At 44.0% G+C, this 22939-nt stretch overlaps 1 protein-coding gene across 3 annotated transcripts in view; it reads left to right on the top strand.

Moving 5' to 3' along the window:
* Positions 1–22939, top strand: part of ZMIZ1 (zinc finger MIZ-type containing 1) — a 249833-nt gene that overhangs the window by 38010 nt on the left and 188884 nt on the right. For all 3 annotated transcript variants that reach the window (XM_088526383.1, XM_088526384.1, XM_088526382.1), the window contains exon 2: positions 10511–10593. The gene's annotated coding sequence lies outside the window, so the exon portion shown is untranslated. The remainder of the gene's footprint in view (positions 1–10510; positions 10594–22939) is intronic.

Raw genomic sequence — 22939 nt, 5'->3', positions numbered from 1 at the left:
TATAAAGCACTTTGCAAATAGTAAACAGTAATTGAAATACAATTAAAATATTGTTGATGTGTAATTCTACCAGTAAAACTATAAGAAAAAATAATTCACAAACTGAGAACTCAAACCTGAGGTTTTATGTCTGTGAGAATCAAAAGATGTTTTTATGGTCACATTTCTTTAGCAGTTTATGAAGTAACTTATTTTCATGATGTGAAACTACCTAGCGTGCAAACTCTCTTGAGGAAGCCCTCACAAACCAGCCTGATTGTGTAGCGACCTGTTCTTCTCCCCGGAGAAGGTGTGCGCCCTTCCTCACGCGCAGCCTCGTGCTCATCGTGTGGTTTTATATCCTGTGCACAACCCACCGCACTCCAGCCCCACACTTGATTAAATGGCATTAAGAGCTTTCTAACTAGAATACCTTCACTTTATTGTACTCCAGAGCATGGGCTCTGGTGGGGCGACCAATGCACTATTTCAGTCTTCCTGTTAATAAATATGCATTTATTAATATCTTGCCTTCTGGTCACCATCGTGGAGTCAGGTCTGATTGTGGCACTCTGTGTAATGAAGAACTGGTTCTTTCTTTCTTTCTACAAGTTCTTTGCTCTTCAAGCAACGGAGGGTAGTTTCTTTGCAATGGGAAAATCTGCAGTTAATAGGTAACAATATCTAGAAGATGTAGCGATGAGGGGGTTTTCTCTTTTGGATGAATCTGAAGCCAATGTTCAGATGCAATGAGGTTTTCAAACAAGATTTTGCTAGAAACTAGAAAAGAGGGTGGTGTGCATCTTGTAGCTAGTCTGATATCTGGAACTGTACAGGAAAAAAAAGCCAAGTTTGGTGTGGAATTTGAAGCCTGTCCTCGTGGCTCTTTCCCTTCAGATTCATTACGCTTTGGAGCAGTGGCAAGTTTGCAGCACGTTCCTTTGGTTCTGTGGACTTGTCCTTCAGGTGCAACTTCTCCTGCTGGCAATGGGAGCAGTCCCCAGCGGGTTGCGCGCTCTGGAGCTGCAGCGCTGCGCCCAGTGAAGCTGCTCGTGCTCTGCTGTCTGCAGAGAAAGGACACCTCCTCCTAAAGTTTAATAGTGGAATACTAGCAAGGATAGTTCATGTCCCTCTGCACTGGAACTTGGTTCAGAAAACACAGGGAGTTTATTAAAGATGGGTGAGAGCAGGAATACGCAGAGAGCAGGTGGGCATGAAGGCTGCAGCAGAGCTCTCCTTGCTGGGGAAGGAGGAAACTAGGGGCAAGAATTAAAGCAGGGAGAGCCTTGCTGAGAAGGAAATATCCCAGCGAGTTTTAGATCCAATAGGATGTTCAGCTACAAAGAGGAAAAAAAAGTGCAAAAAGTGTATCCTCTCTGCTGACCCCTCTCGCTTGCAGCAGCTGTAAAGTACTGATGAAAGCCCCCAAACCCTTTGTGTAAAATTTGTTTGCCACTTCAGCAGATATTTCTCTGGTAATTAACACAGAACAACTTCTAAAATGTAAAAATAGTAAAGCACTATTTGAAATACTAGTATTGCTGTAGAATAGAAACATGCAAATGCTGCAGGAAGTAGGTTTACAATAAGGGAAAAATAACCCCTCATTTATGAATGTATTGTCTCAAGTTACTACTGTTTGGTAATGATAGTGACCCATCTCATGATTTAAATGCACTTTTTTTTTAATGTTAAAAAATAGACTCTTTGGTTGTTTTGGATATTCCAGAGCGCATGAAAAAGAGCTGGTCCCCCAATCCGTTCTCAGTGTGAAGGATAAGTTATGTGATGCCAACGTTACAGCATTAACGTGGTCTCCCAAACAGCACAGAAGCCTGCTACTGTAGGTAGTGGATTTTGGAGAGGGAATATCCTCTCCTCTCCTAGAGGACAACTAGCGTTCCTGTTCTGCTCCGTGCTCTGGTTCTGACTTTCCCTGTCAGCAGGAATTGCTGGGTATTAGGAAAGGTGAGGGAGTTTCGGGGTGAGGAACGCGCCGCTCCCCCATGGGCCGTGGGGCCTGTGGGTGATCGCGCCGCCTGCGGGAGCAGCAGCCTGTTGTGAGGCTCCTGCGTTGATCCGTCGCTGGTGCTGTCTTGTCTGCCAAATGAAAAATGGCTTCAACTCATAACCTGGCCCAGCAGCTTTCCTATTGTAAGCCAGACAAAAATGCTATTGATCGTCTTCGCTGAAGTGTTCTTTTCACAGCTTGCCAGCATCAACGCGCTGCTGTCCTTACTCGGGGCTAATTAGCTAATAATTTAATGCAACTGAGACAGCAGTCTCAGTTGGGTTTAGTAGCAAGGGAATACACTGAAACTTGAAAACTGTAAAGGGCCCTTTTAAAGCTTGGTCGTGATTGCAGGGCTTGTCTTGACTTTTACGCTCTCACTTTAGGTTTGATTTTTCTCAGCACTCAAGAATAATGGTCCACCTGAGATATGCTGTCAGGTCAGGATTTATAGGGACGGAAGGACCAGATGAGGTGACGGTGTCTTGCCCGTAGCCCTGTGCTGTGTTTTTGGTGAGGCAGTAGCGTGTTAGCTTCATGATGGCTTCTTGAGTGAAATCACCTCTTGATTGATTTAGATGAATCATGGGACCCCTGTGGCTTGTAGGCTGGAGAAGGCTCGGATTCGTGCCTGGAAAGCGGTAGCTGGGCCTTTCCTGTCCTCCAGGAAAGCCCCGGTCAAACAAAACGTCCTCTGCTAACCGGTGCTGACCCAGAGTTTACAGGCAGGTGCTTTTTTTTCCAAGGGGATGTGTGTGTTTGTGTTCAACCCTCCAATTGCTATGGAGGGCAGAAATTTCCAGGTGTCAGGTTGAAAGCTTACAGAGGTTTTTCTCAGCTGCTTTTTTGATCTTTTAAACTGAACTATTTGGATGTTTGGGTGTACGCATGGCGATGACCTGTCTCCGGCCCTTAGCTGCATACAGGAAGCAATCGGTGCAGCCTCAGAAGGGGGGTGCTTTCATGTGGCTCAAGCCATGTTTAACCTCCTGTTTAATCCTCAACTTCTGATCTTTTAGAACAAATTACGAAGGAAAAAAATAACAGCCCAGTGTCTGGGAATCTGGGCACGTCATGGGCCGGCAAATGTGCCATGCGGGGCGCGAGCAGCAGTGCTGGCGCCCGCGGGGTGGCTGCGCCCCTCGCCACGGTGAAACACGCGCTCTGCTCTGCGCCGCCCCTCTCTTGCGGGGGCTTAATGAAACCTTCCAAAACAGTAATAAGTTACATAGACAGTAGTATAACCTTCTGAAATATCAGCGTTTACAAAAAAGACAGCAGATATTACCTAACGGCATTTGCCTGCTACGCATTTCTAGAAGTTCTTGATTGAAGGGTTTTGTGTGTGTGTGTTTTGTCCAGCTGGTAGAGGCTATGCGTTATTCTGTATTTCAGAATTGTGTGACCCCAATTCTGTCCATGTCCTCAGTTCCGTGTTGCTGGGCACAGTTGAGGCAGGATATATGGGAGGCAAACAGAGAATCCCTTGGGGATGTTACCTTTTACATTTCATACGCTGATTTTTCAGAAGTGTCGACGCGTATGTTAATTCTATATATGAAAAATGAGTTTACTCTTTGGGGACTCTTAAAATTTGTTTGAAATATGGGAACTTTTAATCTCTGAAAGCATCTCCAAAGTGCAATTAACTATTCTGATCTCATGATGACTTAACAGATGCTTCTGTAAACTAGAATACATCTGTCAGATTAGCAGACTGATACGCCACTATATATGATTTAAGATGAGCGACCATAAATGAAAGTGTTTTGATAAGTACACTATAGATGGCAACGATGCCCATCTTTCAGATAGCATTTTGCAGTGCGCTATTCCCTGTCCCTCTCTGAAGGTGGCTATGGTTGCGTGAAGTGTCTAACTTTTCAGTCATATCTTTGTAAATTTGTTTGGACTTTTCTACATCTGCTTGACTCTTTTTTAATACCTGCAGGCTGCTGAATAATATTTTTAATAAAACAGCACTACTAAGGATTTTTCAAAGCCCCTTGGAAGATTCCCAGTAGCCAATTCAACTGATTTTAGACTGCACTCCATCTGTCTAGGAAAGAAAGAAAATACATTAGTAGTCCACACATGAGCAACTTATTAGTTCATTTGGTGTATGCAGTACAGTGATTCAAGTCTGATTTAAAATATTCATCTGCAATTACTGGTGCAGCACAGTTCAAAGTGCTTCAAATCTGTGGGTTTGACTGAGAAATTCGAGGAAAATAGCTGCAAATTGATTCTGTGTGTAATTAATGAAACATTTCATTCTTATGTAAATATTGAATGCTTGGGTATCTCTTTCGCTTTCCCCCCTTCCTTTTCCGCGTCCCCCCTCCCTCCATGCCCTCTGCTGTGTGTGTGTGTGTGTGTGTGTGTGTTTGCAGGCCGGCTGGCGTGGGGCATGTTCTCGGGCAGGGAGAGTTAACAGCCGAGCCCCGTGACGCCCGCGCACGGGGCGGGTGGCTGCGCTGCCTCCCGCTCGCTGCTCACCGCTCATGTGCGCGGCCGAGCTGCCGGCAGGGCCCTCTGCGCCTCGCCTGCCCCAGTGCTCCGTCCGTGCTCGGCCTGGCCGTGCCGGAGCCTGCTTGTGGTGAACATGGCTGAGAGGCCGTCGGTGTTTGGGGCTGGAGGAGGCTTTTTGAGGACATGTTTAACCGAGTGGGCACTTATGTGGATACAAGGAATGGTGACATGGGGCTGGAGTTTTGTTTGGTCTTCCCCTCTCTGCTCCCCCCCACTCTTAAGTGTCACAGGAAATTAATCTGAGGTTTACAAATGCCATGGATGGCGGAGTTTAAGGACAGCCCGCAGTCAAACGTAGACGATCCCGAGGCAAACTGGATCTTGTTTTGAAAGGGCTGTCTCTTCAGCTCAGCTGTCCGTGCAGCGCCGGCATTGTGCAACGTCCTGTGCTCCTGGCAGCCTCGCGGCGCCGCGGCTGGCCCGGGATCGCAGCGTGGGCAGCCAGCAGGCTCGGCGCGAGGGAGGCCCTGGATCCTGTCCTGGAGCTCTCCCAGCGGAGCCGAAAACCAGGATCCAGGGCTACCAGTTTGGGAGCGCTTGCATAACCGCTGGTGCGGTAGATGCGAGGAGCGGTGCGCAGCGCGGCCGCTGCCACGCGGCAAGACAGGGCAGACGGGAGGGGGAGAAGAGCACCTAACTCAAACTGCTTCCAGGTTCAAATCCCTCAATACATTTTTTTTTTTTTTCTTTTTCCCCTTTTCCTTGTTTTCCCCCCTTTTACTCTGAGGCGCAGCCATGCAATCATTCATTTTTTTGTGCTTTTATTTCTATGACATTAGCTTGCATAGAAGACTTGGATCGGTGCAGTCAGGTTTGCTTGCATCCTGCTTGGGTCCCGGAGCTGCAGCTTTTCTTCCCTTGCTCCCTTGGAACAAAAGAGCCATTCATACGTGCGGGACGGGCACTGGCCTTTCCTTCTGGTTCCCCCTCCCTCCCGCGGCCTCTGTTTCATGCCCCGTGCGCCGTGCTGGCGCATGCGTGCGCACACGTGCGCGGCGCTCAGCGTGGGAGAAGGAGGAGCTGGAGCTTTGTGGCTTTCGGGGAGCCAAAATTAAGGATGTCAGGGAAAAGGCGGCGGGGCGGATTTGGACTTGCATGAAATGCCTAGCTTCAAGCTTAGAGATACAAATATTTATCTGTGGGTTTTGGCATACCTGCTGGCTAAATGCAGTGAGATTAGTGTGTGTAATACAGATATTTGTTAATGATTTGATTGGCAGTGAAATTGGATGTTACGATTTAGTTTTTTCTTCCACAAACAAGAACTTGTTTCCACTTTTGTGGACTTTAACACATCCCTTGGAAAGCTTTCCGTTCCAATTCCTGTTTACTGGTAAGATGTATCCCGATTCAGCTGAAAGGGGGAAAATATCCTTTTTTTTTTTTTTTTTTTTTTTTTTTTTAATCTCCAATTGTATGACCAGAAGATAATGCCAGGAATGATGATTTTTATATTGATCAAGGTCAAAATTCATTGATTTAACATAGAAAAGGCTATTGGATGGGCATGGTTTTAAAAAAAAGAAAAGAAAAGAAAAAAAAATCTGCCCCTGGTTTCACACAGCTGACCTTTCGACTCTGCTTCAGATGGAAGGCTGGAGGAGGAGGAGGAGATGGCTGATGTGCATTTTCTTCCAATACCTTATTAGGAGCTCTGGATGTGTGTGTTTTGTTTTGTTCTGAAATCTGCACCTGATTTTTAGCTTTCTCTGTTTTATAGAGCTGAACAAGAAGGCAGGGCTCGGCTTTCTGCTGATGGCAAGGGAAGCCTGTCTTGTCATCCTTAGCTGAGGAAGGTTGAGCGGGGGAAAATCGTTGGTCTGTCAGTTGAATCCTAGGAAAGGGCTTTGGTAAATGAGGGATCCAGCTCAAAAGTAAATTACATAAATAAGGGATGATACTTTTCATGAGGAAAAAAAAAAGTGTTATTTTAACTACAGAGAAATGTTTGAGTGGTGTTTCTTTTTTTCTTCTTCTTATCAAAATCTCTGAGCATAAAATTCTGAAAGGGTTTAGGTTTATTTTTTGTTTCCGGGTATTCTTTAAAAATCCTGTTTCCTCATTTCTGTACTCCCCTATTTCATGTCTCTGTCACCCTATACACAGCCTGTGTTTTTTTCACACGAAATTCTATCTTTTTCTGCCCAAGGTGAAATAAAACTGTTTTTGTGTATCAACAAAAGATACTTTAATCAAACTAAGTGGAAAAGATGCTTCCTTACCCCCAAATATGCTGTTTTTTTATTTTTCTTTGACCTCAGTATTTCTCATTTAACAGTTTCTTTTTTTTTTTTTTTCTCCACACCAGCAAAAATAATGTGCATATATTACCTGCAGCCCCAAACAGTTTGCTCCACTACTGTGCTCGGGTGGTAATTCCATAAAGATTTTGAACAATCTTTTAATGAGAAATCTAAGAGATACGCTAGTCTCAAAGATGATGGCTTAATTTTTAGTGTTCCCTGGTGTTTTATATCTTGACATTTCTTATGACCTACAATTAAAATGACTTTAGTGTAGACTTTAGTTGAGAAACTTGGATCCAGATTGCCGACTGTGGTTGACTGTCTCCAGGGAAAGCCTTGAACTGCTCGCTAAATCAATTTGTTCTTTCCTCTAAACAGATTAAATATGTTTTACCCCTTTAAATTAGAAAATAAATAACCTCATATGACACAACTGCTGCATGTAAAATTAAAACTGCACCCTGCATATTCTGAAGGGTAGTAATTTTGATGCCAAGGGTATGCTGATAGTATTTCACGAGAAAGAGAAATGAATGGTTAAAACCAAGCATGTCTAATCCTGTTGTGCTGTTCTGTTAGTCTTGTTGGAGAATTAAATTGATGGCACACTACTTGGGTGGGTGCTAACTGCTAGATGTGGCAATAATCTGCTTTAGCCTGAGACGCTCTCCTTCCGCACACCTCCTCCCTTTAGTTCCTGCTGCATTCGTCTTGCTGGCGAATGCTGCTCTCTTTCCAGGTCTGCCTTCTCATGCCTGTTTCTTGAGCAAGATGAGCTGCAGAACTCGCTTGTGACTCGCATGCACTGAGCGCTTCCAGGGTGGTTTTACCAGACTCCTCCTGCCTGCAGGTTATTCCGTAGCCAGCGCACCGCGTTGGAAGCGGTGGAGTCGGCAGCCGCGGGTGCTCCGCGAGTCTGCGGGGGACGTGGGAGCTGCGCGGAGCGGCAGTCGGAGGCACTGGTTGTGCCAGAGCAGCCTTTGTTCCTGCAAACCGCTGCCATGGCCCTGCTCGAGTGCCTTATTGTTTAAGGCCGTGCAAGTACAATAGGATATAAGGGAAAGGGAAGGGGGAAATTCTTTTAAAATAGAAACAAAATAAACTGAAAAAGTTGCTATGGAAATAGATGGCAAATGGCCTCTAATAATGGGATTTTATGAGAGATGTCCACCCTCTCGAACAATGGTTCAGTTTCAGCCAAGGTTAATAGGGCTCAATAGCTTGTGCTTGCGAGTTGGCAGCTCAGCCCTCTCCTACAAACAGGGTAACGTGCTGCTCTCTGCTGCAGACTAGGAAGAAGCTGTTAGTGAGATGCTTGTCTGTGAAATGATAACCCATTGCAAATGCGGGTGGTTCATCTGCTCCGGGCTGGTGTTTGCTCCAGCCTGACGCAGCGCTGCTGCGCCCGAGGGATCTCCGCTGGGAGAAGCAGCCGAGCGGCAGCTGGCACGCGCCTCTGCCCGGGCCCAAGCGCCCGGGGTGCATGGAGTGGACACAGCAGATCTTTGTTTTATCATCTCTGGGGCCAGAAGCACTCACCCGTGCCGAGTGGCTGCCTCACAAGGAGGCTGCAGTGTCTGCGGGAGCAGCGCCCGTTATCCCTGTCCCTCTCCCCATTCCTGCTTGCACCTCCTTCCCATATGTCGATATGTCCTGATCCGGCCTCTGACTCGCTTGCAACCTCTTAAATCAGTGCGAAAACCGTGAAGGCCTCTGCGGTTTTATGGGAATCTGGTCTGTGCACAGCGCTGTGCTGGGCAACTGCGTGTGCTCGAGATGCACCTGCCTTATGTATTTCTGTGGGAGGGCTGTGTGACATACTCGATGGTCTTTCTGCAGTATTTCTGTTTTCCAGGAATTTGTGCGTGTGTGCTAGTGTCCACAGCCTCCTCGGTTTCCAGTGCATGGAGGCTGCGCTGTGTTTATTGTGCATGCCGAGATCGAAGGCTTTGCTCTTGGCCACCATTTATTTACATATGTTTATTGTACCTGGCGGGGTGGCAAGGCCATGTGCTCACCCTGCCCAGCCCGGCAGTGCCCCGCGGGTGCCCGTGGGTTCCTGGGGTCTCCCGATGCAGCACTGCATCCTGCAGGACCAGGGCTCAGCTCCTGCCTCTCCTCGGCAAACCCACAGCGGGCGATGCCTCCCTGCGCCCATGGTGGGGCCTGCAGGAGCTGCCCGGGGCTGATTGCAACTGGTTCAGGATAGGGATCCTGCAATGAGAAAGAAAAGGAGAGAAAAAAGCTACTGGGATTTTCATGCACTTGTGCGAGTTGAGCTGTGGCTTTAAGGAGAGCACCTGGCCTTGTGGGAGACGCGATAAGAGCGCGAGCTGCGTCCCCGTGTGCTGCCGCCCGGCCGCCACCATGCGACGCCCAGGGCCTGACTGCCACACGGCCCTCACGCACGCCTCTGGAAACAGTCTGGCGCTCGGTGCCCGCGATTTTAAATATTTGAGTGTTTCATCGCCAAAACATTTGGCCAGGAAAAAATAACCTGTGTTTTTGTGCTCCCTCTGCTGGATCTGCGAGCGCAGGAAGCGCTGGCCGCCCTGGCAGCCGCCGGTTTCCTCCTCTCCTCCCCGCGCGCCGCCGAGGCCGTGGCGGTGCCAGAGTGCCGGGCTGTGCACTGAGGCCCTAAAGCCAGTCATTCACCCAGGGTGCCAGCAGCGTGTAACCTACCAAAAACTGCCGTTTCCTGTGGGGCGAGAAAAGCAGCAGAGTTCCTGTCCGAAGCAGATTGCTCCGCAGGGGCACTGTACATATCCATGTGGGATGGCTGCTCTTAACAGACAGGTTTTCCGAAGTGGTTTTGTTCTTTGTGAATTATTGGTGAACAATGGATATATTTGGAGGGAAAAAAAAATCTAGTTACTTGTAGCAACTTGAGCTTTTACTTTATTCTATGTCTTTCATTGGTGCCTGAGTGTGAAGTAAGGGGGGCTCTGGTCTCACAAATTGCATGCATCATTTTTCTTTTCATAAGGCTTGGGTTTTCATGTTTCTTTTTGACAAAAAAAAATTAAAATTATTTGAAAGCAAGTCGAAAGAGAAGACAAAATGTATTAAGAGATAGATACTCATCTTTTCTGCAATGTGTGCTGCATTTCATAGCCTGGTAAGACAAGCCTAGAAGGACACCTTGTCTGAGTGCTGAAACAGCACTGCACAGAATGCATGCTGCCCATAAACATTCCGCTGTCTCCTTTTACAGTATTTCTTTATAATTAAAAAGCATTTCCTAGAAGTCATGGTGCTTTGCCAACGTAATCAGTAAACATGCTCTGTTTTGCTATGGGCAGCGTGGTGTTTCTGTGGTATTTTGGCTTAACCATTTCAGCAGAGGTTGGGGGTTGTTTATTTGTTTAATGGTACTTAGGTCATAGCAGTCAGCAAGTAGCCTCTTTATAGAGAACGAGAGAAACTTCAGAATTTGACTGAAGAAATACTTATTTGACTGAGTCAAATTCTACTGAGGTTTCTGTCAAAAATTTACTATCTGCTCCTGATTTCATTTTTACGGGCGTGAAAACTTTTAAAATGTAAACTGCTGAAGTTATTCTCACACGTTTGGGCATGAGAACTAACCTGGAAGCCAGGACACAGTCTCCCGTCTGGTGCTCCAGATTTGTTCCTGGGACTTTTACAGGCGCTTTGTCCAAGACCTGCTCAGTGACCTTGTTCAAGTGGTACCGTGTTACTCAGGGAATGGGTGTGTGATCTGTCCATGTTTTTATTGCAGGAAAATGGATCTTGTTATGTGAGGGCATTGAGGAAACTACCATCAGCTACTGAGAGGAAGAAGGGCCTGGGTGGAATATTCAGGTAGGAAGATTTTTTTTTTTTTTTTTTTTTAATGCTCCATCAGGTGCCAAAAGCCTCTGGGCTTTTCCAAACAGTGCCTCATGTTTTAGACTTTAACAGCAGCTGATCTGGTCACTGTCAAAGCGTGTCTGTTTGCTGTTTGGTCAATTGATTGGAGCAAGGAAGCACTGCAGGCACAGCCCTCAGCACGAACCTTCCCCGGGCTATCCCTGGCGTAACTATTGATCCTAATATACAATACAAACAAATTACCCTGTGCGTGGACCATTCAAGTGATAAAGCAGAGCAATAATATGTGCTACTAGCTTCCCGTAAATGTGCATTTATTACAAACCAGCAATCCCTGAGTGCGAATAAACAGTGGTTTCAATAATGTGTTTAATATCTCATGTCCAGTTGTACAGAATGAAAAATACAGATACGGGCACCCCAAGATTACCCTCTTCCTCTCTTCCTTCCCCTACAAAAATTGTTGCAAATATCAATAAAAAAATACATTAAGGGGACTTTAACGTATTTACAGTTGTTCTGAAGTGAGTCAGAGCCCTCGTGCCCATCAAAGGTGCATGGATGGTAACAGCCCATCTCCAAAACACAGTATTAGCGACCATTAGATCATATGGGTTTGCGGTGGGGGGAGATTCTCTGTGCATTTTTTGTTTATTATCTTTTCATCTGTTATACAGTGCTCTCACAATCCTTCTCCCCCTCCTCCATATTTTCAATGCTACGTTGTGATGAGCCACAGACAGTTGACCCAAAGGCATTTCTTGATGAACATTTCTGTCTGCTATCAGCCTTGAAAAACTCAACCTTTCAAGAGCTGTATGAGAGAAGAATGTGTAAGACTAATATTTAAAGGCTGGAGGAGCGGGGAGAGGAAAGAATATAAAGTGTAAAACTTGCTTCCAGCAGAAATGCCATCCCTCTTTTACCTCTGATAATTAGAAGCATTTCTGACATGGCTACCAAGGCAGCTAGCGGAGAGCGCCTGCCATTTGCTGTGCTTTTGTGCTGCAGAGCTGTTTTCCTTTTTGTGGGGTGTTGCTTTGTTTTGCTTTGTTTTAAGCCAAAACACAAATTTCAATGGATGCCCAACTATTGCAGTATGATTCACCCCTACTCCTACACTTTGAATGATTACTTGCAAATACTTGTGCATGGTTATTTGTAAAAGGGGAATGCTTTTGTTCACGCTTACATTTTAAGTGATTTCTGTGGTAACAGTAAAGTTCATAAAGCTCATAAATTATTTCACTAATATGTCTAGCTACAATCAGACTGGGCGCTTAGGTGGTTTTAATTGTGTTGTGTTTTTTTTACTAGGAAAAGATCTTAGCTAAATTCAGAAGCAGAGTAGTACTGATCATAACTGTAGTAGCTTTAGAGAAACTATCACATGCTTTTTTGTGGTGCCTTAAAAATGTATAATGTGTTATGCCCCCCGACTGTACATGTTATACAGGTCTTTTCTTACAAAAATGGCGTGTGCAGTCATAAAAATGCAGCCAAATCATCTCTCTCTCTCTTTTTTTTTTTTTTTTTTTTAAAAAAAAAAAAGGAAAATAAAGAAATGAAACTCAGTTTTAAAATTGGGTAATTGAAAGTCTGCTGAAGGTTTCCCCAGACTTGGCTTGTGGTTTGAAAAGGAAAAAACATCCCTTTTCTGTTCTGTCAAGAAACTTGGGGAAAAGAAGTTCCTTGCTGTGCCTTGGGGTCACGTGGCCTCGCTGCTGTAGAGCTGGAATGTTTGCCGTGGTATTTCCGGAGGCTTCATAAACACGCAGCCAGAACAGGGGCTTCAGGAAGACTATTTTATTATTATTATTTTCCTTTTATTTGCAGCAAAAGTACATTGTAATTTGTGTGTGTTGGGTTTTTTATGCTTGTTCAGTTTTAATTTACTTTTTAAATCTAATCAATCCAGGGAATTTTAATAATTCACCTGTTTTTTAAAGAGAAAGTTTAAAAAAAAAAACAGTTTTAATATTGCATTTGTTTAAAAATACTTCCTAATGGTTGCAGTTCCTGGCAACCTAAATATTAAACCTACCTCCACTATTTAGATGGTCCTAATGGTTTGCTTTTGGCAAGCGCCCCTGGAAGTGGTGTTTGGTAATCTGACGTGATAGCTGTCATCTTGCGAGCGCGAGTCGCGCACACCCAAGCTGACGACTCCAGCCAGGTCACGGTGAGGAGCCGCTTCCCAGCGCTGCGGCTGCGGCGCTGCACAGTCCGCGGCTCCAGTGAGAGCAGCGCTGCATTCCTGCCGGCTCCTGGGACAGCGGCGCGGCGGTGGCGCAGAGCTGCCCTCCCGAACCGTAGGAACAGCGCGTGCTCCTTCTAGGGCCCTGCAAGCGCCACCGCAGGCTGGGGGGGACCCTGTGTTAGTCTGTGGTGTCACAGATCTGTCATCTCGCGGTGGCCACGCACAGTGAAGCCGACCCTGCAGTCCCGCTCGCTCCTCTGCGCTGGGGGAGACGCGTTTTTCTCCTCCTCCTCCTTCCCCTGCTGCTCCCCTCCTCCCTTGCCACTGTGCCGAGCTCCTTGGTGAACCAGGACAGAGAACTGATCCATTTTAAAAATAACCCTGCAAAACCCGGAGAGAGCGGGGAGGATGAATGGAGTATTTTTAGCTTAACCGGTTGGGTTCCCTGTGTAGGGCTGCAAGGTTGTCCGAACGCAACTGGGAGGAGGGGGCGATGGCCATGCCAAGGGGGCTGATCAAAGGTGGCCGGGGGCAGGAACTGCTGATTCCAGCTTTTCCCCCGAGAAAGACGACCGTGGAAACATTGCATCACGAGCGTGAGGCTGTACTGTGTGTAGATATCTGAAATAGTGAATATTTTGTAAGCATACTGATAGGGATTTTTTGCTGATTGGTAGCGGCTGTCCGGTTGGGGTTGGCCATCACCCTAGAGCTTTTCTTCAAAGTACGGAACATAAGGGTTTCCAAATCCAGGTGCTGAAGAGCCCATCAGAGCTGGAATTGAATGAGAGCTTGGCTTTTGCCTCCTGGCTTCAGGACTGTCTCCCTCTTCCCTTTTCCTCTTCCCTTCCAGACTTTTTGAAGCTCATCCTTGGTGTGGCTTTATTTAATGACACTGTCCAGGTGCCAAAGTGTAGGATCAATTACTTTAATAAAGTAAGAGTTCTGATTGAATCAACTTGTAATATCTAGTTGCCACATGTGCCATATTGTCTGCCTCCTGGTGCTTATCCTTGCACACCTGTGTGGGCAGATGAGAAGGCAACACGGAAAAATGTAGGACAAGGACTTTGCGAAAGGCAAGGGAAGAGAAGCAAAATTGTGGACTGAATAGCTGGTGAGGACTCAGGGTAGGACAAAGGCAAAGGTACTGCAGGGAAAAAGGGATGGAAATTGCCCCATAAGAAACAGCTAGGAAAATACTAGGAAAAATAGATAAAAGGAAATATGGACCTTGTCCATCTGAAGGAATATAGGGAGAGTTGGTCCATGATGTTGTGATTCTGGAAGTGCTGTCAGGGTAGGCAGAGAGACTGCCTTGGCCACTGTGGTTTGAGTCGCTTCTGTCTGCCTTTCTGCTGTCTACAAGGGAAGAAAAGATTGGAGAAGGGAGAATGTGATTTTTTTTTTTTTTCCCTCTGCTTATCTCGATGGATACTGGTAGAAAAATCTCAGATCCTGTGACATAAAAATCCTACTTTTGGTCGTATCTGCTGGATTGGTATAGTCCAGTTGTGTTAGTACCATCCGAGCTATATTTAGAGAAGTCAAGTGAGAGGAAATAGTGTGGAGACAGAAGTAGTCCTGAAGCTGTATTGGACTGCTGCACATGTGGCAGGTGAGGAGGGGGAATACTCCTTCTGTGATTTCAGTTTAAATAGAAATGCCCTCGAATTTACAAGTAATCTTTTTTTAAAAGTAAAACTTAAGTCAAAGGCAAGATGTGGTTTAAGTTAGACACTCTCTGCCTCTATATGCTTTTTCCAAGTGAACACACAGAACTGTGGAGAAATACGCAAGCAATGTATAATATACTTGAGTAAAATATTAATTTCTTTCTTACTGGTCTGCAGTCCTGTGCTGCTTGGTAAAATGCTGTAATACAGTAGTACATTTCAGGTGGAACGAGAAAACAAATCCAGTCTTTTAGGTAATGGAAACAGTATGAGAGTGCTTCATTTTTTGGAAACATTCCAATGTTTTATCTTGTTTCTTAGTATGTCTTAATGTTTTATAAGTTCTTGCCTTTATGAAAGTGTGTAAAGAGTTTGTGAAGTTAATTTTGTAATAGTAATGTGTAGAGCTGAATAATACTTTACATTTCATTTGGCTTTGCTACTTGCCACCTAAGTTCTCTCAGATTGTATAAGAAAAGTTTGTGTAGGCAGGCCAAAGGAAACGATGCTTGAAACTTATTCTCTCTTAATTGCCTTTGATGTTGGTTGAAAAAGACATAGCTTCAGCAACCAAAATAAATCATATTTTTAATAAAGGATTTCTATCTTGGTGAATTTATACTGACAGAACAGTATTGGTTAAAAATAAAAGAACTTCTGCAGACACACTGCAACTTGCCTAAACAGAAGTCAAGGAGACACAGGGAAATACCCAGTGTACAAATATATAGAGTACACCTTTTGGTGTGAGGTACCTCTTTTAGTACAGGACTTCTTCTGACTGCTCTAATGATTTGCTTTAACCCATTAAACCATCTCCTTCTGCAGGATGACATAGAAACAGCGTTCAGATATTCTGTTTATCATCATGCGACTCCACAGGGGACTGCTGTACGCTATACCAAAAATATCTCATGTTGATGTGGAGATTTTCATGACCTTAGGGATGTTAGTTTGCACTTCTCTGTGTAAAGAAGTATTTCCAAAAGAAATGATAGGCTGATTGAGTACTTATTTTTTGTTCAATATTTTTAAAAAATCTTTTTTGATAAGAGGCAATAATTTCACTTTTTCTACTGATGCTTTCCCCCTTAATCTTACTTAGCTTCTCTCAGTGATCTTCCAACCATTAGAATAAATTGCTTTAGGGTGTCTTAGATCAGCTGCTTTAGAAGCCAGAAATTTGTATCTTTTTACTTAAAAAAAAAAAAAAAAAAAAAAAAAAAAAAAAGCAGGCGAGGATTGCATTGTTAATGTGATTTATATAGCTTGTGCATATATATAAATATATATTTATATTATTGTTATATATATTAATATATATTGTCTAGATTCTGTTAACAGATGGAGATGGTGTATGTATATGTTTATAGCAAATATGACTGAGGATTTTTAAATAAGGCTAAATCAATGTACAGTTGGAAAACTCTTGAGAATTCTTAAATGTGTTTCATATTGAAAAGGATTTAATTAAATTCCTCTATTCTTACTAAATTTAGAAAATTCACAGTACAACACACATTTTACTAGGTCTTGTTATTTCTGATAGTATAGCTTTCTTTGGAGGCCTTCAAAGGAAAAGGAAGAGAGCATTTTTTTTCTCTTCAAGACGAAAGTGCCATGCAAGCATACTCCTTTCTGGGTATTTCTTTTAACCATAACTAAGTCCATCTCCTAGCCTGGTTTGATTAATGTCATTTAATTTGTTAATGTTTTCAGCAGTGTATGAAAGAACAGGGAAAAGGGAGGGAAAAATCATTTCAAGCACCTATCAATGACTAAAATACTGCCTCAAATTCCGAAGATACATGTTACTGAAATCTCCCGATCTAAAATAAACCTAATTCAGCTGTACAATGTGAGTACGCAGCAGAGCCTGTCTCTGACCTTGCATGTGGTGATTTCTCTCGCATGCTTCTGCATGTTTCTTTTACAGGGGGAAGTGTAAACAAACGAAAACTAAAACTACTGCTTTACAAATAAGGTCAGCTGCAAAGATGCAACGTGTGTGCCACAGTGACAATTTGGTGGAAGAGAGTTCCACAATATAATCATAACAGGTGTATCTTTCTGTTGCCTTTTCAGGTGTCATGACTTTAATGGAATTTCTGTCGTTGTTTTGCCACCTTATTGGATGGGCAGAATCTAAACAACTACTTTAGGCCATTTCCAGTTTAATATAGCTTTGCAATGACCACTTTATTGGTACACTTTTAAATGTAAACAGACCTGATCTCTTCATCCTCTCTTCTTATGTTTTTTTGGCTTGATCACTTCATTGCTGCCCTTTCTTTATTTTTATTTATTTATTTATTGTCTCGCTTTGCTCAGAGCTGAAGAGCTTTGCCTTGCAAGCTCGTACTGAGCACTTGTAGGTGATCGTGGTACCTGGTCTGGATGGTGGTGTGAAGGGAACTCGCTCTGTTTCTCATGTCCTAGCAGGAGGATATACTTTCTTCTCCACTCTTTAGGATTCCACTTAAGCTGCCAGCAAGGCCACTGGTGAAGGGGTCCCCTTTGGTGGGGGATAGCTGCCTGGTGGCGGTCGGTTGCAGTCCCTTGAACATCTCCTCCGTGGTGCTGTCTTTGAGCCCGTTCTGCCACAGACCTGATAGGAGCTGATGGGGACGTAGAGGTGACATACCCCTTATTCCTCCCGTTACTGCATCGCAGAGTCTTGCGGTACTTTGCCCTCTCCCTCTGTCACACTCCAGGCTTAGGGTTTGGTACTGTGGAGTTCAGATCAAGGGAAAGAAATAGACCCTGCAATAGGAGGTAGCTGTGGACAGAGAGTATTCCCATGTGGAGTTTGCTGGGCAGATGGGCGCTTGATCTCCATCTTTGGCTCCACGTTGTGCGTGGAGCCAAGCCAGCAGCCCCGCGGCCTTGGCGAGGACCGCGCCGAGGCCGAGCTAACAGGCCGCGCGTCTCGGCAGGGCGTTCGGCGAGGGTTCCCGCTGCGCTAATGGTGCGCGCGCCGCTTCCCGTGCGGGGCCGGCTCCCTTGCCCTTGCCTTGGACGGCGGCCAAGGAGGCTCGCCTGTGCCTGCGTATGCCATGTGGGCATAGGCACAGCCAGCACTTGAAAGTGTCTGTCAATAGCAGGAAATTATATTTGGAGGGAGTGGAAAATGTTTGGCCTGACTACATGAATAAACAAGAACAGCATTAATGAACAAGGAAGTAGGTAACAGTTTTAATAAGGAAAAGGATTGATTATTCCAAATAGAGTTTCACTGCCACAAGCCTTTGGGCTGTATCTTTGGTCCTCCTCTATTCCTCATTTACCGCTGTCATTGGTAGTTTGTTTTGTTTTGTTTGTTTAATATTTCATGGGAACGCTCCCCAGGTTTAAGGAACTCCATTGTAGGAAAAATGAGTAGCCTGGTATTCTAGCCGGGAAGCAGAAATTAACCTAAACACAAGGTTGGAAATGGGCAGAATTCCAGTGGGGAGAAGTTTGCTTTTGCCATTAGCCAATTCCCTGTTTTCGACTGACTACCTTTGCTCTACTTTCTGTTAGCAAATTGGACAGAATGTTGTTTATAATGAAGTATCAAGGACCTGCACCTCTAAGTATTAAAGTCTGGTAGTTACAAAAACCTAAATATGTAAAATACACACTACTAACAGATATTTATATATATATAATATATATATATAAAGGAGGGGGGAAAAAGAAAAGTAAAACTGTAAAAAGTCCAGGTTTGTTTTCTTAGGTTTGGAAAGCTGGAGCTCAGCATGGCTTTCAAGCCACATCCGCAGCTGGCGTAGATGGGTTTAGTTCTCCCGATTTCCTCCGTTACCCGCAGCTGTGGTGTTTACCTCAGCTAGAGTCTGTCCTTCCAAATGTTAAGAAATCCCTCTCTGTGGAGAGGTGAGGGCAACTAGCAGTGCAGGCAAGGGCCAAGAGCAAGTGAGTGCGTATGTGTGCAAATTGTGAAACGTTAGAGAAAACCAGACTGTCTCTTATTGTGAAATAAGAAAGTGATGCATCAGCACATCACTACAGACTCTCCTAATACTTGAGCTAGTTTTTCTCAGATTGTCTTATTGGTCCAAAGATTCCCTGCATTTCACAAACATTGATGCACCACTGCATTAACGTGTTTGGCAGTTTTGAGGCTATTTCTCCATTTGAGTAATATCAACTTTTTTTTTTTTTTCTAAAATTGCTGCCATTAGAACAGCTAGGGAAATGTGTCTTTACAGAGCTGAACAGTGATTTAGCTCCTTGAATTAATTTGAAATTTCAGCAGCACGGGGTAGTATTTTAGTGGCACTGTAATCCTGTCCATTACGTGTTAAGTCTGCAGACCATACCACCACTGCAAGAAGAGCCCTGCAGTTTTTAAATAACACTATAACACCATGGTATTATATTCAGGTCATTAGGAGGGGGCATTGTACAGGATTGAAGTTATCTGGCAGAATGTCAAGGGTGAATCATATAATCAGTGTTTCTTTGCCTCTCCAAATAAGTAGATTAAAGGGGTTTTCTTTGTTTTTTTTTGTTTATTAATACTCTTCTCCTGTCTCAGCTATCACAATATCTGTATGCTGTTTATGCTGGTAACAAATGCAAGCAAAATGTAGAATAATCGAAGGAAAGGCAATGAATAAATATAGATGGCATAACTGCTTGATGGTATAGCTGGAAAAAACACAGATTTTGTCTTCAGTTCTGTTTTTCAGAGTCAGGACTTGGCTTGGTTGGGGGAGAAGACCTGGAAAAGTGTACTTCTCATTTTATTGAGAGTTTTTCCATATGAGTCACAGCAATTGATAGGTAAGCATACAGCTGGGCATTTTGCTTTCACAGTAGGTATCATCCTGTCCTGATGAGAAACACTGAGATCTAAGAGTAATGTTTTTTGGTGCCCATCCCTCCTGCTCATCCCCCGAAGAGGCAGGGTACCCTTCTCCCATTTAATGCATCAAGAGAGATGGATACCTGTCTCCTGGTGTTGGGCTTTAGGAGGTTCCTCCTAAGGCCACATACTGGACTTCTTGGAGCTGCTCTGAATCTTCTTCAAAAATGTCCTTATCACTCAAACAGCTGTGGTTAGATTTGGAGAGAGATGTTAAGCTGTGGAAAACATTTATTCTCAGCAGCTTATTGCTGTCTCTAGCTGGAGTTACTGTCCTTTAGAGCTGTGTGCTAAATAGTTCACATGATTATTCTGTATGCCATTAGAGACAAAATAAGATGGGTTAGTTAAAAATTTAACTTTTCTGCAAGAAACTAGATGACCATACCAGAAGTAATCTAGCTGGCTGGTAGGAAATGAATTCCAGCACAGGTAATGACCCTTCCCTCCTCCTGCCTTCACTGAGGGCAACTGCAACTACTGAGGTGATGCAAATGTGAGAGAAAGTAATGAAAGTATCAGATAAGGCCAGCAAAGACGAAGTGAGTTGCAGTTGGGTCAGGATCTGATAAACTCATCAGAAAGGCAGAGCTACAAGCCTGTGAGCAGGACACGTGAGTAGGCTCTGCCCTTCCTGTGCTCCACATGGCTTGGGGGAGGCTGTTGGGAGGGGTGAAATAACCGTTTGCTTATTCGAACAGTTTGTTTTCCTTTAGCCTGGAATATTGGCCAAGTTCCTGGATAGTCATTCCTGTTTGTGTGTGTGTGCGTTTTTTTTTTTTTTTTTCTCTTCTGTTTCATGTGAAATTCTTAGAAAAGTCTCAGAGCAAGAAGTGTGTTTAACTGCTGCATGCCAGTGCCCCAAGCAGTCTTGAGGGTACTGGAAGAGATTTTCAGGCACTCTTTTCAAAAATAGTCCTAACTTTAATATGAGGCAACGTTGCAGGACTTGTATCTGTATTGTATCTGCTCTGCGAATGGGGATATTGCCTTTCTTGGCAGAGTTCTTGCTGAAGAAGGCTGTGGAGGCAGATAGTATCAGCCGATTAAACACAGATACAGACGTAAGGTCCGAAAACAGGTACCAAAAGAAGCTGGCAGGAGTGTTCTCTCTAACTGGGTCTGCTGGAGAGTAAAATGGGAATAAATAACAAATAATGAAGTAATGGCTAGGCTCATCTGCCCTCCCCGTGTATCTCCTGGGGTCATCATTGCAGATGTAATGGTGACCTGGGCAGACCCCTGGATTAACCCAGCTTGACGTGTCTTATGTTCCAGCTGCATGTTATAGTCAGTTGTACAGCAATCTTCAAAGTACCATTCATGCTATATTTTAGGTTATATCAAGGAGAGCAGAGACCTAGGGCATTCACTGCTTCAGTCATATAGAAAAGTAGTAAAGAGTGCATATTGGATGTTGTGAAGTTAGCACCGGTCTTCATCCAAAAATACGCTCAGTTGATGCCAGAGTGAGAGATCCTGGATAGCTCCAGTTCTATCTACACTTTCTGTGTTCATTTTTATGTGAGTTTTAAGCTGTTTGCCTCTGCAGAGGATAAAATTGCTGCCAAAGCTTAGTGCACTGCCATCTCTCACTTTGGCTGTTGCTTTAGGTACATTAGCTTGTACTTTAGATACATGAGCTTGTGTACAGCAAGTCGGCTCCACCATTTCTGTTCGATGTTTTCTCAGGTGAAATCAGAGGAGTTTCTTTAAAAATGTCCCTAGACAAAGAGCTCTCCAGAGACTGGGTCTCCGCTGATCCATGCAGTTAGTAATTATTCCTATGAGCTGTTATTTTAAAGTAAAAATAGAAAATGTTAAATATTGATTATACATCTGTATATCGATTCTGTAGAAACATGTAGATAAATAGATTCAAACGACCTTTTTCCCTCTAATTTGGCACAAGTAATAGTTTTGCTTAAAAATTACGTATGAGCACGTATGGCTATGAGCTTGTGCTGTGCACAGTGAGCTTTATTCTACCTGTATAGTGAAATGAAGTGTTAGTGGGAGTTGTCTGGGCCTGCTCTTGGTGCTCAGAGGATGTGTCCTTGCTGCCACGATGTGGCAGTGGGCAAACAGCGTGAAGTTCACGATGGAGAGCACTGCTCTTCCCATCCAACACGTGCTCCACGCCAGGTGTTTAGTGTAGACGATATACACTAGAAATGGAGTGGCATTTCATATTGCTGTGCCCCTCTGACTGCATTGGCAATGTATTTGCTGAGGCTGCAAAACCTCTTTTCTTGGATACTAAGGTTAACATAATCCAGCATCTGTCTGTCCTGTTTTGCTGATCTCTCTGGTGCTGTGTAGCCAAGACATGCTTTTCTCCCCACTTACTGAAGGCAAACATTTGGAGTATGGGCTTCAATAGCCTTGGCCTTGCAATCCAGGGTGTCTTTTCAGATGCAGTGATTGGAATCTCTGGCTGCATTCTTGAATTCTAGAAACTTTATTTGCCAACTTGTGCTTTTAGCCACTTGCAAGGACTGGTCAGGGAGACGGAAAGATTGCAGGTATGATTGCAAAAACACATATTTTCTGAGATGATGCATTTGTAGTAAGCTATGAATACTTGCAAAATTAATTATCCCACAAATCATTATGTTCCCTCAACTGACTTTAAGTATTAGCAGTGTTTATCTAAAGTTGAACTGATTCCAAGTTCATTTTCCACTTTCTTAAAAAATGAAGATTCTTTATGTGGAATGAGCCCTGCTGATGAATTGAGGAGGGTATTTTAGAAATAGGAACTGCTGTGGCGTTTCATTTCAATGTTTATTCCCTTCTTGCATGGCACGGTTCATGGTTGTAGATCTTAGATAGTGCCTCAGTAAAGACTGCGGGTAACCAGCAACTACTCTGGTTTGTGACTGCTGACCTAGATTAATACAAGCCACAAGGGAATGGACCAGACTTTCTCATTTTATTGCGTAAAGGTCATTGGATTCCTGCAAGCAGAACAGTGGATTGGATTCAGTTTTGATGTTAATCAAGAATATACACCTTTGACAACATCCAGCATTTTTGAAGGTTTTCCCTCTGTCTTCTGTATCTAGTAAACTTATTTCACACATACATGACTAACTTACTACTCTAACATCTATATAATCTCATAAGCTATCAGAATTGCTGCTATGACTTTTGCGGAAGTAATGTTTGGTGATGGAGATGGTATATCTTACGGGATGACTTTTGCAAACTTGTACTGATTTTTTTTTCTTTTTTTTTTTTTTTGGCCACACACACACATGAACACACAGTGCATTATCATCCTGAAGCTTCAGGCGAAATGTGTGAGCGCAGGTGTCATATTTCTAATGCCCTTTGCGTGCGAGTTGAAATACTTGCTCAAGTGTAGAGGCTCTACATTTATGAAATACAAAGCACAGGCACCCTCTGTGCTTTCAAAAGTCTTATGAAAATGCCTGTGAGGTGAGGCCACTGTATCTTCTGAAAAAACTTTTTATGTTCTTGAACTGTAGAGTTCTCAGTCTTTAAAACTGGTGTGAATGACAGAATGCCCTAAATAACTCCATATGTGTTTATACTTAATAGGTATAAAATCACTTGCGCTGAGCT

Source organism: Tinamus guttatus, unplaced genomic scaffold (assembly GCF_059628265.1).
Source record: "Tinamus guttatus ecotype Peru unplaced genomic scaffold, ASM5962826v1 Tinamus_guttatus_pri_ptg000246l, whole genome shotgun sequence".
NCBI lineage: Eukaryota > Metazoa > Chordata > Aves > Tinamiformes > Tinamidae > Tinamus > Tinamus guttatus.
This window is presented reverse-complemented; position numbering and strand designations above follow the sequence as displayed.